The sequence below is a fragment of the Ambystoma mexicanum genome, chromosome 1p (genome assembly GCF_040938575.1).
Source record: "Ambystoma mexicanum isolate Mex_15411 chromosome 1p, UKY_AmexF1_1, whole genome shotgun sequence".
Taxonomy (NCBI): Eukaryota; Metazoa; Chordata; class Amphibia; order Caudata; family Ambystomatidae; genus Ambystoma; species Ambystoma mexicanum.
The window spans coordinates 234,645,108-234,660,027 of NC_090921.1; the positions used below are offsets into that span (position 1 = coordinate 234,645,108).

At 44.8% G+C, this 14,920-nt stretch overlaps 1 long non-coding RNA gene across 2 annotated transcripts; it reads right to left on the minus strand.

Annotated features, from left to right (window-relative positions):
* Window positions 1–518: 518 nt before the first annotated feature.
* Window positions 519–5,034, minus strand: LOC138568473 (uncharacterized). 2 transcript variants are annotated; one of them, XR_011302820.1, is made up of 3 exons: window positions 3,012–5,034; window positions 2,513–2,637; window positions 519–2,285 (listed from the first exon to the last, which is right to left on the minus strand). It is a non-coding gene; the product is annotated as an uncharacterized lncRNA (long non-coding RNA). The 2 variants fall into 2 exon arrangements; XR_011302815.1 differs by having other exon boundaries at window positions 2,513–5,034.
* Between the last annotated feature and the right edge of the window lie 9,886 nt (window positions 5,035–14,920).

Sequence of the window (14,920 nt, forward strand, 5' to 3'; positions counted from 1 at the left end):
CCGCTCCTTTCCCTACTATGCTTGACAATACTCAACACTACTAGCCAATACTCGACAATACTCCAAAGATACTCACCAGTACTCAGTACCGCCCTCGTACCCCCGCTACTTTCCCACTCCCTTTAGTTGCCATATGACTGAATCAATACTTACATTCCATGATCTGCTTACGCTGTTCGGCTACCAGGTTTCCCAGAGCTGCCACACCACTCTTCTGGTCTGCTGGTCTCCTCATGGATCATAGACAGGATATTTCCAAGCTAGCTCCTGACAGCCTTTGCACAGAATGTGCTTTCCCCATCTTCATGGTTTCCGTAAGATGCCCTGCAGCCCTCCAGGCGCTGGGGTGGAAGAGGCGAATGTATGTGGAACGAGCGTAGCTAAACGATCCTCTGCTACCAACTTGTTGGAGTGGACACGGTATTCAAGAGGTCTGGGAATTGGTACGAGCTCACTCGTTCAGCTCACAAGGGCCCAACAACCCTTTCCCCAGAACAAACGGAGGACTCAGCCAAGGGCAAGTTAGAACTGTTGTTTATTACAAAAAAACGACAGGGATCATCAACAGGGCATTCACAAATCTCCATACTCTCCAATTCCAAAAAAACGTTACAGTGTCTACAACAACCCGTTGTGTCATCCAAAGGGTTACGAATAAAAGTTATTTGATTTGTTTTCATAAAATTGAATCTAAACCTCATAATACTATTCCTCACACTTCTGCTCGGATATTTATTAAGGTAATTCTCCATAGATCCAGGCAGTTTTTGTAGTGAAACAACTTGAGAGTACAACTTGAGAGTACATGCGAAAATCCAATATTTCCAGCTCAGTTTCTCCCCAATCCACACTCTTAATGTTCTTTTTGACCTTTGTTGGGTTTGTCATAAGAGTATTGACGGATAAACCCAATTTAACCAAGGCCCTCTCCCAATCTTCACAAATGTCTGTCATAAAGATTACTGTATCATTTACCCCTAACAGATTGTAAAAGGTCCAATCTGGACTAGATTCACATTTTCTTAATAATGACAATTTCTTCCACAAAACAATGCTGCCAATTGACTACAGGCCCAAATCATATCTAATGGTCTGTAAGGGAACACATTTAGGCAGATGGTATAGCACGGACCTCCAAATCATGCTTTCAATTAGCTTGGATTCTGTCTATTTGACGCATTTGTCTAATCAGCCCCATGGCCTTAGCTTTCAGATAGTCTTTGAAAAAGACATTTTTCCTCCTAGCAATAATAGGGTATGCCGGGTATTGCAAATGATCTTTAGTGGCAAGTGCGTTGTTTTCCCAGTACCATCGGTTTTTAGATGTTGCCCTTTGGCCTATCTCATTATCACTGTTTTCAAAGGGTTCATTTTGAGCTCTATAGAGTTCATATATTCGCCAAAAGCAGAAATCAGTCTTTGCAAACCGATGGGTGTGGAATTCACCAAAATGAAATCATCGGCATAAGCTGCCCAATTTATTCTTAAAGTCCCACTTTTTGGGGAAACTAGAAACTTTTGGTCCAGGGCCACACCTACATATGGGTACCACACAAAACAAAGGACAGGTAAGGCTTCAATTTTACAAATCATTCTTATTTAAACTATTATTGTGTTCACTATCAATCACCCTGGTTAGAAGAACACTCATTCCCTTCATTATGTTAGATGCCCTGGGTAACGCTGCTGCAACGCCTATCTAAAAGGAATAGGAAGAGCAAAACTGGCCATAATGCTACAATGTATTTTTTGCAACTTAGAAATATTAGCTATAAAAATTATAAAAGACAGTTTGGGATGGTTATTCCCATGCCGTGTTCGTCGGATGGTCAAGCAGTTCATGTAGGATTTATGTTTGAAAAACAACGTCTTCACCCTCCGAGAGGTGTGCTTGGCCCATCCGAGGACGTATTTTCGTAAAAACAATGTGGAGAGGGAGTGACTAGTACATGTTGCCTCTCTGATTGGGTATTGGCCTTGAATACTGCGTATATCTATGCTTCAATTAGCATTCACTCTGATAGAACGCAGTAGTCACTCTTGCATGTTTTCAAAATCTGATTACAGAGATGACTAAGACCTGATGTCCTAGTTATCAGGTAATGATCAATGCTCTTAATAATGTCTCTCAATGTGTCTCTCTTAATTCAGAGATAGCTGCTGAAAGTCTGGTCGACCTGTTTCAATGACATCTTTTCATGCGTCATCTTCGTCAGGACCGATTTCTTGAAGTTCTGATAATCAATCAGTTCACCCATCAAATTCGGCAGACTGCCCAGCATACTCTGCAGGACAAAATAGAAAGTCAAGGGTGACTTCTTGTGGACCGGGTGACGTCAGGAGACATATTATTTAATTTGCATATGCTGCTTCAGTTTTGTTGAGGTACGAGGACATTTTTGGGCCCCCCTGACTCTAGGCGTACACCAAATCGCAATCCTTTACACCTTAACTAACTCGAGTATAGCTCCAGGGTGAGATGGTAAACTGGAGTCACAATCTTTTTGTTTACCTGGTGGTTACTTGTTCAGGCGTTGATGGTATGCACGTAGGACAGTATACTTCTTTTTGTTTGGGCATTCAATTTCCTTTTCATCTGCTCTGACTGCGAGCAGAAGCTTATTGCGTGGGGTGATACTGCAGAAAAACAGAGAAAGGATAATGGTCTCTGCATCTCCATGCGCCCCGTAATTCAAGAGAAAAGAGGAACACACACGCTACTTGCTAGCTGACACTGAGCTATGAGTATTTGTTTGTGCGTGCATCTACAGTTACGGACACTTCCCGTGGTCCGACTGTGTGTATCAGTGCTTCAGATCGATTCATTAGTATCTGCAGGCTATCTATGGCCTTTGTTGGCTAGTCCGCCTGAAATTGGTGGCACCCAAACGGACCGCATGTGTGCCGCGCATCCATGGGTCCATATAGCTAGTCAATGTGGTGGGCGGCAGTTCTTGCATGCCTAGCTGTGGGGACAGGTTATATCAGCAATTTCACGCAACATAGCTTACCTGGTACTCCTCCGTGTCCACAAGTCTGCAGCGAGGCTCTGTGAGGAATCTTGCGCTGCTTGTTTGGAAAAAGTCGTCCTGGCAACCATGATCCATTTATGTATCATGACGGCGCTGTTACGTTGGTGTGAACGTTACGGTGGCCATGTTGGAATGGGCCGTATTAAGTATATGCGGCGGCCATTATACAATGGGCATTGTTGATTTAATAGATCTGCTAGTTGTTTATTAGTTTTATAGTTTTTTTGTTTTTTATTGACCAGCAGGCTTATTCAATCCTTATGCTTAGTGTGGTTGGACGTGTGTGATGTGGAAGTAAAAATGGACCAACATGTGAGGGCCAAGAGAGAGGAAGGAAAGGAAAAGAAATGGAGATTCCTGGTATATGGTCTTTGAGAACTTGGAGTCGGCCATCTATGATTAATCATATGGTCCTCTGAAGCCCCTCATCTCACAGGTGGATTATAGTGTCAATAGGGACTGCCACTGGTGCTGGTCCGCATATGTAGCCCATATCGAGTCTTGTGTCAAGTAGATACATATTTGATGGTCTGTCACATCGGTATTGCCGTTTTTCATGCACAGTTGAATTGGTTTCGTTATATTTCCTGAGGTGAATTCCCAAATTGCAATGTGCAGATTATTTCATCAGGGCTAGGTTATTCCACTATATCTCTTAGTTTAGACCATTGTGCCTTTTGTCTAAACGAAAGATCCATTTGTGTTCTTTTTTTAATAGCAAGTTGTGGCAGTTCCCCCCTCTGCGGAGAGGGGGGTAAGATCTTCTCTAAGACCATCCACTTGAAGTCTTCGCCAGTGTGTTTATGCAGATTGAAATGTGCAGCCAAGGGTGCTGTAAGTTTGATGCAGGACTTATGTTCTATAAATGTTGTCTTTACAGGTCGGGCAGTCATCCCTATATATTTTAAATTACAAGGGCATGTGATCAAATAAATGACCCCCTTGCTGTTGCAATTACTGAGCTTCTTTTGCTCCCAGGGTGTATTCCACACTATATCTATAGATTTACTCCTGACTGTTTGTTTGTACATTACACAAGAGCAGCATGGGGGGTGACCACTGGGTGAAGTGGTACCCCAGATGGTACTCGGATGGACTTCATCTTTCGGTTCTTCAAGAGTGTGCACCAATCTGTCCCGGATGTTCTGTCTTCGTTTGATAGTGAAGGTCGGGTGGGGTCATTCAGTGGTACCTGTGTTTAAAATTGGCCACAACTTCTTAATTTCTCTTTTCAATGTGTTGAAGATCAGGGAGTAACTCAAAATAGCTGTGATGTTATCAGATTTGGATTGTTTTCCATGTTGCTGTAAGGTGATTTTGTGTGGGATATTCCGTACCCGCTTATGTGTACTCCTAACTACCTTCCTCGGCTATCCCCTGGAGAGCAGTTGGTTTTTGAGGGCCGCTGCCTGTGTGTTGAAATTACAGCTGAAATCTGTAATTTCAGTGCATGTGCGTCAATATCGAAGAAACTGTCCAAAGGCAGGTTATCGCGTAAGGCACTCGGGTGGTACCTGGTATAGTTAAGGAGTGCATTCCGATCGGTTTGTTTTTTATAGACTTTTGAAATGAGAGCACCTTCTTGTGCTGAAATGTGAAGGTCCAGGAAGTGTGTCTCTATTTTGTTGTAGTCTATGGAGAATTTTAGATGTGCACTACAGCCATTGATCCATTGATAGAAGGATAGCAGGTCTGTCTTGCTGCTCTCAAAAATCATAAAAATATTGTCAATATATCTCTGCCACACCTTAATCTTATCCAGATAAGGGTTAGTGGCGGAGCATATATTTTCGGTCTCAAAGTGGTCCACATACAAATTTGCAAGACTAGGGGCGAAGGTAGCACCCATGGACATGCCCGAAATTTGTTGGTAGAATTGATTCTCACATAAGAAGAAATTCTTTGTTAGGGCTAGTTCTGTTAATGCAGTGATGAATGCTGCATTCCCCCTTGTTATATTTGGGTCATGTTCCAGATTACTCCTCACCATCTCCACAGTTTCCTTTTGTGGGATGCTCGTATACAGCGACTCCACGTCCATCGTTAACCACCCCCTTGTGGACTTTTGGTAGGGCGTAGAATACAGGTAACCGTGGATGCGGCAGTGTTTGAAAAGCTGCTTCTTGTGTTGTGATCAAGCCTTCAGAGAGTGCATCCTCTATTATTGGTGCAATAAGCCCTTGAATAATAGTTGTCGGATCTGTGGGTAGTAGTCTGTAGCTTTTTTCATCCTGTAGGAGGGTATTCACCATTTTGTTGTAATCTTCACAGTCCATGATCACTGTGGCACCCCCTTTGAATGCAGGTCTTATAATGATGTTGTCAATCAGTGCAGGTTATTAAGTGCCTCTAGTTGCTCTTTCGTACAGTTGTTGTTGATGAATGGTAAGCAACCTTCTAGTTCTTCCAGTTTTTTCATAAGTGCCTGTTTGAAGGTGTCTGATTCGGGCTTGTTACTGTGTGGGGGTGGTATAAATTGAGATGGTGGACGTAAGCCTGTGTCAGCTGGATTCACCTCTGGTGTTTTATCAGCAAAACATTATTTGAGTCTAATCTTACGCATTAGTTGGGTGATTTCTATGCATTTTTGTAAAGGGTTGCATCTTGCTGTGGGTACGAAAGAGAGCCCTTTCTGTAGAATCTGTTCTTCTAGTGTTGTTAATGTGCAAATCCACCTTTTTCCACAATAACTTTCTATTCACAGTATCAAACGCCATACTGAGATCCATTGATGCAATAAACACAGGGGAGTTCGATGTAGACCAATCCAACCCATGTAAACAGCTGAGCAGTAGGCCCCCATAATCTGTACCCATGTTTCTATGAAACCCCATTTGTCTATAATCATGAATAGGGTTCTCACCTGCACCTTTCCTCTACATGGTGAAGCACAATTGCAGCAAAGATTTTCGAGTCCACGTCCATAATTGAGATGGCTCAATAATTGAATGGTAGGAGTCTGGAGTCTTTCTAAAATATTGGTATCATATGCGATATTCTCCAGGACTCTGGAATCTCTTGTAGTTCAACTATATTGTTGAATTGAATGTGTAAGATTTTAGACCAATATTTAGTTTCAGAATAGTATTCGTTAAGTTATTCGGCCCCCCTGCACTTGGTGGATTAGATCTCATGATCTTTGCTGCAATGTTGCCTATGGAGGTATCTATCCTCCACCCATCGGTCTGACCAATTTCTTCATTCTCCTCCGTGGTCTGTGGTTTATGGATGTTCTTAAAGTGCAACAGCCACTCTTCCTCTGAAATAAGGTTGGCAACTAGTTGATGTTGTTTTTCCTTCGTTTGGTTTACTAGTTCCCAGAAGGTTCAAGAGGTGTTCCCTTTCACACTAGCTAAAATTCTTTCCCCATCTATTTGATATAATTTAGCATGTTCAAACTTAAGCCAGTTCTCATAGACTTGTTTCAATGTACGGACCTTATCCCCACTCGACACCCCTTTATCCCTACCCCTCTGGATAATTCTAATCTCTCTGTGTAGTTTGGTTTTCCTTTCTTGGTTGAATACATGTCTGTCTTTCAGATGTACACCCCTTTTCAGATAACCTTGTGCCGACAAGCTTGTCATTTTTCTACTCCAAGTAGGCAGGAAAATGTCGGACCGAGTAATTGACCATTTTATTTTCAAATGGGATCGAGTTGAACTCCAGCATCATTGTGGTGTTAAAATTACACATATTATGCGGAGACCACCTCAATCTGTTTCCACTTACATTGACTATCACTTTCGTCAAACACTCCTCATAGGTCACAGTGTTAGACTCCCAACTCAGCTGTAGGCACAGCTGCGCATGGTCACTAAGTTTCGTAGGCCTAATTTCATAACTGAGAACCTGGGAAAACAAGTTTGGTGACAGGAAGACGCAGTCAATTTCTGAAGCTAGACCCGTAGCCGACCACGTGGGTGAGTCATTATATACTAATGTCATACCCCAGCTCTCAGCAAAGTTTAACCACATGCAACCATGGACTATTTTTTTTAAACATTCGGCACTTGTCCGAAATCCACCATGAGTTGTTTAGATTATCTGTCCTTTCTATGTTACAGTTTGCATTAAAATCACCTGCGAGGAGTAAATCCCCACCTGGATGGTCTTAGTACCACTCTTCAATTCTTTGATTCAACATTTCCAGAACTCTCTCCAAATTATACTCTGAGGTCCAATATATATCAATTAGAAGTACATAGGCTGAACCTTTGTCCAACTTTACCTCCAGGCCAATAACCAGGATTATATCCATAATCTTCCATTCCCCTATTTTCCGTAAGTTTCTCCCCTGCTTAATGGCCACTGCCAACCCTTCCTTGGGCCTACCCTTCAACCCTTGATGGGCATGAATGTTAATTACCTCTTAGTCATCAAATATCAAATTTACTTTGGCTCAAGATTCTTGAAATAATTATGTCATATACTTTTAACTCCTCACATAGTTTTGCAATGGACACTAAGCTCCTATACCCCCTAATATTCCATGTGCGGAATTTGAGAAATTGTTTTGCTCTAAAGTGGTTGACTCAATGTTTTAAGTTGGGCTATAGTGTCTTTCAATGTTAAAGCCAGCCATCACCAGTTTGGTGCCTCAATAGATGGAACTCCTTGGCTCAGAGTTCCTTCTTTCCCTGTGTCCCACCCCATACTTTCCAGGTTTTCCCTCTGCCTCTTCTCTGAGTAAATATTCATACCATTTTTAAGTATAGCAATGTCGTAACCATATTTCTGCAAATTAGACGTTTCTTTTAGTATAATGTCACGTACCAATGGGGAATGTATGACCAGCCTCACATAGTCATAACGTTGGGGATGAATGAAGTTGACCAATTGAATGTTTGCTGAAGTAATCAAACGTAGTGCCTGTATCTCATCAAAGAGGGTAAGTATACCCATCCTGTGTAGTGAGTCAGGCCCCCCTTCATCAAATAGATAATTCAAAATAAGACTAAGCGCCTCTGTATATATTGGTTCCCACAGCTTAAATGGTTGACCCCTTATGATGTCTTCTCCTCCTCTGTTTTGCTTTACTTAAATGCTGTTAAGTAGGTCTGCTGCCAAATTCTGATGTTGAAATGTCTCCCCCAGATGCATCCCTTCAGTACTTCTAGGATGCTCCCATCTCCTTTTCACATTCTTTCCTGTCAATATCCTCATTTTCTGTTGACTCCCCAAAGTTGATCTCTGCCAACATATTCCTAACTATACTTCTAACTTCTAGTTCAGACAAAGCCGGACCCTTCAAAGAATCCCCTCTCAACCCACTTGCTTGACCAAGCCCCCCCAACTCCAGTTCAACAGATGCACCCTACAGTTCACCTGGTACTATAATCAGGTTTGTCACCACTGCACCCTCTGGCATCCTCCATGTGAGCCCCCTACATTCTTTACAAGACCTGATGACAGATCCTCTTCCTCCATATTCCAAATACTTTCATTACCTACACGTTGACTGATATAGTGAGGCCAACGTAGCTTAGACTGGGGGTGTAAGGCATGATTAAAAATGTTGTATGTTTGGTTTGTGGTTTCTGCGGGTCAATGTCACCCTCCCTCTTTTTTTATTTCAATGTGTTCACCAGTCTGGTATCTGACATGGCCCATTAGTTCTTTTAACTGATTCAAGGAGTAAACACCCCCCTCCCTCATGTAATCCTCCCCATTCTCCATTTCATTTAACTCATCCACACCCTTCCGTTCCCTCCCAAATACTTGACTCATCGATTCGACTTCTCCCTTCCTTGACAGCTCATTAAGATCTTACGTAAGCCACGTTACGAAGGTACTTATCTCTTTTAAGTAGTCTGAGTGCCGACTTTATTCATTAGTTAACCAAACTTTCATTTCAGAGAGTGCAACCAAAATCACCTTCTGATCCTTGTGAGGATTACAATGTTGGTTCCAGACATTCCACAGCTGCCAGCCCCTCCTCTTTCCAGTGTTCAGTCATGGCCAATATGGTTATTTCACCCCTCCTGAAAATGAGGGGTGTCCAGAAATGAGTAGTCGTGAACACCACTTGCACTCTCCCCATTGGTCGCTCACTTCCACCCCCACAGCGTTATGCTCCAAATCATCTTCATAAAGTACTGAGATTGAACCGGAATCACCCCATAACCCCCGCCCCCTTCCGTGCCGTTTGGCCATAGCATTGCGCCCCTTGCAACCACATTCCTCTGTAGAGATTTACATCCATCCAGAGGAACCAGAACGTCCTCTGTCTCTCTCCTGTGGGTCAGACTCATTATCTGGGGATAATGGGAGGGGCATAGCTATAGCCCGCCCCTTGATAGAGTATTCCTCCTATTCGTGAATACAAACGGGACAGCCAAAACATCTTTCCGACTACTCGTCGCGTTTTTCTTCATTGTAGTGAACAACGCTGCCCAAGACGCACTTGCACCCTTGGGGTTTAGCCTCTAGTCATGTTTTTAGTAAGCTACCCCCATTCTTCCTTGAACCTAAAACAGGTAACCCAATGATACAGGTCAGTGTCAGCTTGCAGCAAAGCTAACTGCTCTATATATGTTTCAAAGAGTAAGTCCTTGCAGGTAAATCTGCTGCATTGAACATGCAGTAGTCCTTAAGCAAACAGGACTTCAATTATTAACAATTTCTCCCATATCACTGTGAGCCATTCATTAACTCAGAGTTAAAACCCCATAATCCCGCCACAAAAATGCCCCCCTAACCCTGCAGAACAGCGTACTCTGAGCGTACTCCTGATGCGCTTGTTCTTCTTCTTGCTGATAGATTTTTATCCATCAGCGGTGATTTTTTGGATACCGAGGCTTGAGCCTCATTACTCCATCTTCTCGGGTTGAGTGTGTAGTCGTGGGTTTGTATTCTTCTTGGTCTGTGTGGTCTTGTCACAGTAGGGCTGGTTTCACAGGGTACTCCTGATGCGCGCGACTCAGGAGTTTTATGGAAGTCCAAGTAGGCGGAGCCAAAAATGCAAAGCTTCACTCTCGCTGTTGAATAAATTAGAACAATGGAACAATATTAAATTGCAGTTTGTATAGCTTTCTACCTGTCCAGTATGTCCAAAGAACACTCTCTCACCCAGGACGTATTCGTCGCGTTGGTCGCGGTACGGCTGCACTTGTCTCAGTGGAACCTCAAAATGCAACGGCAAGGCGAGGCAGAACAGCGTACTCCGAGCGTACTCCTGATGCGCTTGACATTTATTACTCGGCATCTTTAAAAAAGCAAGCATGATAAGTAGTGTTACCTTGCTAGACTGATGTTTTGGTGTAGCAGCATGTATATTTTTTACTGTAGCATGACTTTTATTTTATCAACTGAGCATCTATGATGAATGAAGCATGATAAGTGTCCGTATGGGTCTGCACTGGCCTACATTGGAACCAGTTTGGACAGATTTTCATATTGTGGCATGTCACTTTTAATGGCCAAACCAACGGTAGTATGTTCTTACATGGGAGTAATGGCATATATTGGCAGAGCCAGTTTTGTGCCATTGCCAGTAATGATACTATGAAAGAAATTTTAAAGCGAACATGAGTATGGTCTTATATGGGAATACTAGCATATGTTGGTGGAGCCAGCATGGAAATGTATGGGCACAGCCAGCATGACAATGTGTTTTATATTAGCATATATTGCAGGCACCGGCATAATAATGCATTGGGAAATGCCCTGTGCACTTTTGGTGACTTGCATCTATTGTACTTTTTTTCATGATTTACCCTACACTCTTCAGAACAGATTGTTGGCCTTTTACCCACATTTTCACAGAAAGTGTGCTGTGTAATGCACCATTTTAACCCATTATTCAAAAGAATTTCTATGGGGAGGAGGAAGAATCTCCCTGAACCCTAATAATCACATTTTCGTTCGTTTGGGCTCCCTTGCTACGCTCGGTTGCAATCGCATACTCAGTGCAAATATTTACACCCAAAAACATGAAGTAAGAAAGGATTACCCCTCTCTACACCAACCTGGTGGTTTGGAGATGGCACCACCAGGTCGGTGTAAAGAGGGGTAATCATTTCTTCCTTCATGTTTTTGACTAGATTTTCACTCCTGCTTTAGATTTGATCCCCCGATAACAAAAAACCTTGGGAGTGTACCTTTTGTGATACAAATATTTACAACCTCCAAAAAAAAAAAAAACTCACCAGGTGGCTGGTATATTTGTGGACCAGGCACCACCCCCTTCTCTCTAAGCGATGTGAAACATTTAAGCTTTGATTAAAAAAACATATTTACTTGCACTAGTGCATGCACCTGCAGCGGCATAATCATCATGGACATTGTGCACACATGGTGGTCCAGGCAGGCCCGGGGTGTGTCGTGCGCTGTGCTTTGTTAAGGAACTTGGGGGGCCCCCACAGCATGGCTCGCAGGGGGCCCCCTACATTTTGTGCTACGCTATTGTCTAACAAAGGGGTAGTGTGCAGTGCGCGCCTTGAAGTCTGCCAGTGTGCCCCCGGGTGAGAAGCAACTTGTGGGTGTTTTCAATTTAAAATAATTGTGTGGTGCCACGGATTTATGTGTGCCGCAATGCTATTACATTAAATGGTGGGGGCTTTTTAAGTCCTCTGGCACCTAGTATTACGCTTAGATAATAAAAACTATGGGTGATCTTACATCCCGGCCCAGGCCATATGCGCCAGCAATCCTGCTGCTTGTCCGACGCCCACCTTTGATCCCGCTGGACTCCAGCACCGGTTTGCAGTGCCATGCTCTACGTATCCGTGCCAGCGATCCCACTGCACGACCAGGCATGCTCGGCTCTCCGAGCCCGCCCCTCCTCCCACCGTCCGACAGACCGCTCCTAGCCCTCCCACCAAACACCGGAGGACCGATCCGGCCATGCCCCTCTTCGAGTGCCCACCGCCAAGCACAGCAACAAGCACTGAGGAGCGAGCCCAGGGCCAAGTTCCCCCTTGTGAGAGTGCCGGACCACACGTGCCGCTCCCAGAGCAACGCTGCACGAGGAGGATCACACGTGCCGCTCCCAGGGCAACGCTGCAGCCTACCAACTGCAAGGGCTGGCAGTACACCAGTCCATGGGACTGCGAGTCATCACAAACAACTCCCAAGTGGGTGAAGGGGCATACCCACGTTAAAGTGCCTCAATTCACAACCATAATTGCTGTGGCTCAGAACACTACCTTACTGCTCACTCAAAAGCCGCTCACAATACACGTGGAAGGTGACAACCGCCCCATGACACTCCACTCGTGTCCTGTGAAGAGGAGCACAACACATTATAAGGAAGCCCAGAGACCAGGGGTTGCCCAGATCACCAAGAAGCGCACATCGCCCACGCCACCATGAGTTCCTCCCCTTATCCAGCTGGCCAGGCCCCACCGCCTCCGACACCGCCGTCAAGGTCCACGGCCACAGCATGGTGCATGCCTCCACCATTTTCCATGACCCTGCAGGCAGACAAAGCCCCCAGTGGGTCAAATGGCTCGAAGACTTCAACAACTTTATAGCTGCTGCAGGCGTAGACACCTCCCCACGCCTACACAGCATGTTCATCAACATGGCTGGCACCAAAATAAAAACATTAATCAAAACTATCCCGCCAGCAGAACACCCTGACTTCGCAGCTTTAATAACAGCCCTCAACAAAAGACTGGTCATAGAACCCAACAGGGACTATGAAAGATATATGTTCAATCAACACACCCAACGCATTGACGAAACCGTGGATGAATTCATCACTAGACTCCAAATTAAAGGGGCGCATTGCCAATGCCACGCATTTTCCCTAGGGGAGGCCATTCGCCTAAGGGTAATAGAAGGGTGTCTCTCGCCCGCACTGAAAAAGCAGCTTCTCAAGAAGCCCCTTACCATTGAAGAAGTTAGCGAAATGGCCAGAATCCTCGAAAGGGTTGACAAACAAGTAACGCAGATGACCAGCACAACAACACTTAAGCAAGAGAGAAGTGATGTGATAGCAGCAGTTCACACAGGTAGCGCCAGAGCGGGCGAAAGGACCAATGGACCAAACTATGCATCGGCCCCATGAATGCAACGGCAGTGCTACAGGTGCGGGATGGCCTTCCCCCACACCGGATCATGCAAGTGCGGAAATTGCAGCAGGGAAGGACACTTCCAAGCTGTATGTAGAGAAGGCAGACCTTTTCCCACGCCACAAACACCCTCATCACCGCAATACAGATCACTTCCAAGAACACCTCAAAATCAATCATACCAGAGGTACGCCCATACCAACAAGGGCCAAGGAGATATGTGAGAGTGTTGAAGAACTCTATCCAGAACACGAATGCCAGGAATACGAGCCACAAGATCTGAACCCACGAATTTGTGACGAATATGATGGTCCACCCCATCACAACCACACCATTACACCATGTCACAAGTCAGCCAAGACTACGAAGGTGAACAATATGACCTATATGCCCAAGACAAATTTGTGAACCTCATCATGGATGAGGGCGAGGCAAGAGAAGCACCAAAAATACCAGTAGACATCTGATACAAACAATTCTGCTTCCTCATTGACACAGGTGCCACAGTGAACATTATGGGTTAAAAGGAGTTTCAACAAATCCAGAACAAACCCCACTCACACAGACATTCTCCAGAATATTCCAATGGTGTGCCGACACCCCTCTGCACAGTGTTGGGTCATTCAAGAGACAGCTCATCCATGGTAACCACTCAACTACAAGCATAATCCATGTAATAAGGAGCCCAAACAAAGGGCGATGCTTGCTGAGCTACAAGACGGCCTCCTGCTTAGGCCTCATCAACGTCCATGTACAGGAAGGCGACACCATCCGCTCAACAGCACCCAGATGCGAAACCCAAGGACACATCTACAACATGGATCATACACCACACATGAGTCCAAACATCACAAAGGATGACATCCTGAAGGAATTCCCACATCTATGCGAAGGACTGGACAAGATGAAGGGTGCCCCAGTCAAGCTACACATTGACCCGGCAGTCCGCCCGGTCCCACAACACCCGTGCAGAGTTGGATTCCACCTCCAAGTGGCAGTATCAAACAAACTCAATCAGCTTCTACGGGATGACATCATTGAACTGGCCACTGGACCGAAACCATGGGTCTCTCCACTTGTTATTGTCCCAAAGGAAGGAGGTCGCCTGCGACTATGTGTAGACATGAGGGTGGCCAACACAGCCATCCAAAGGAAACGTCATCCAGGACCCAAGATCGAGGACATTACTGTTCAGCTTAACAAAGCTGTTCTCTTTTCAAAACTAGACCCGAACCAAGGGTACTACCATATGGTACACCATAACGAGTCGCAAGTGATCACCACTTTTGCATTCCATGATGGACTGTTTCGTTATAAATGACTGATTTTCGGAATCTCGTCAGCGGCTGAAATTTTCCATAAAACCATCAGGCAGATCATCAGACCCGTGAAAGGGACCTAGAACTACAGCGATGACATCCTCGTATTTGAGAAGACTCACAAAGAACATGACGAAGCCCTCCGTGCCGCTTGTGCAGCTCTGCAGGACGCAGGTCTGACCCTAAACCTGGAGAAGTATCGGTTCAGTAAGAACAAGCTCAAATTCTTTGGGCATATTTTCTCAGCTGACAGGATGACCCCCGATCCAGACAAAGTCTCCACCATCTTCAACCTGCAGAAACCCAAACAGGCTGCTGATGTAAGATCATTCCTGGGGATGGCAGGATACTGCACCCAATACGTGCCTCATTTTGCCACCATCACTCAACCCCTAAGACGCCTGTTGCAAAAAGAAGTTCAGTTCGCCTGGACAGATGTATTCCAAAGTGCGTTTGACACGATCAAACAAGCTCTTGCTGAAGCCCGGAAGCTTGCATACTTCGATCCCGACTGGCACACTGAAACTGTTGTAGATGCCAGCCCAGAGTG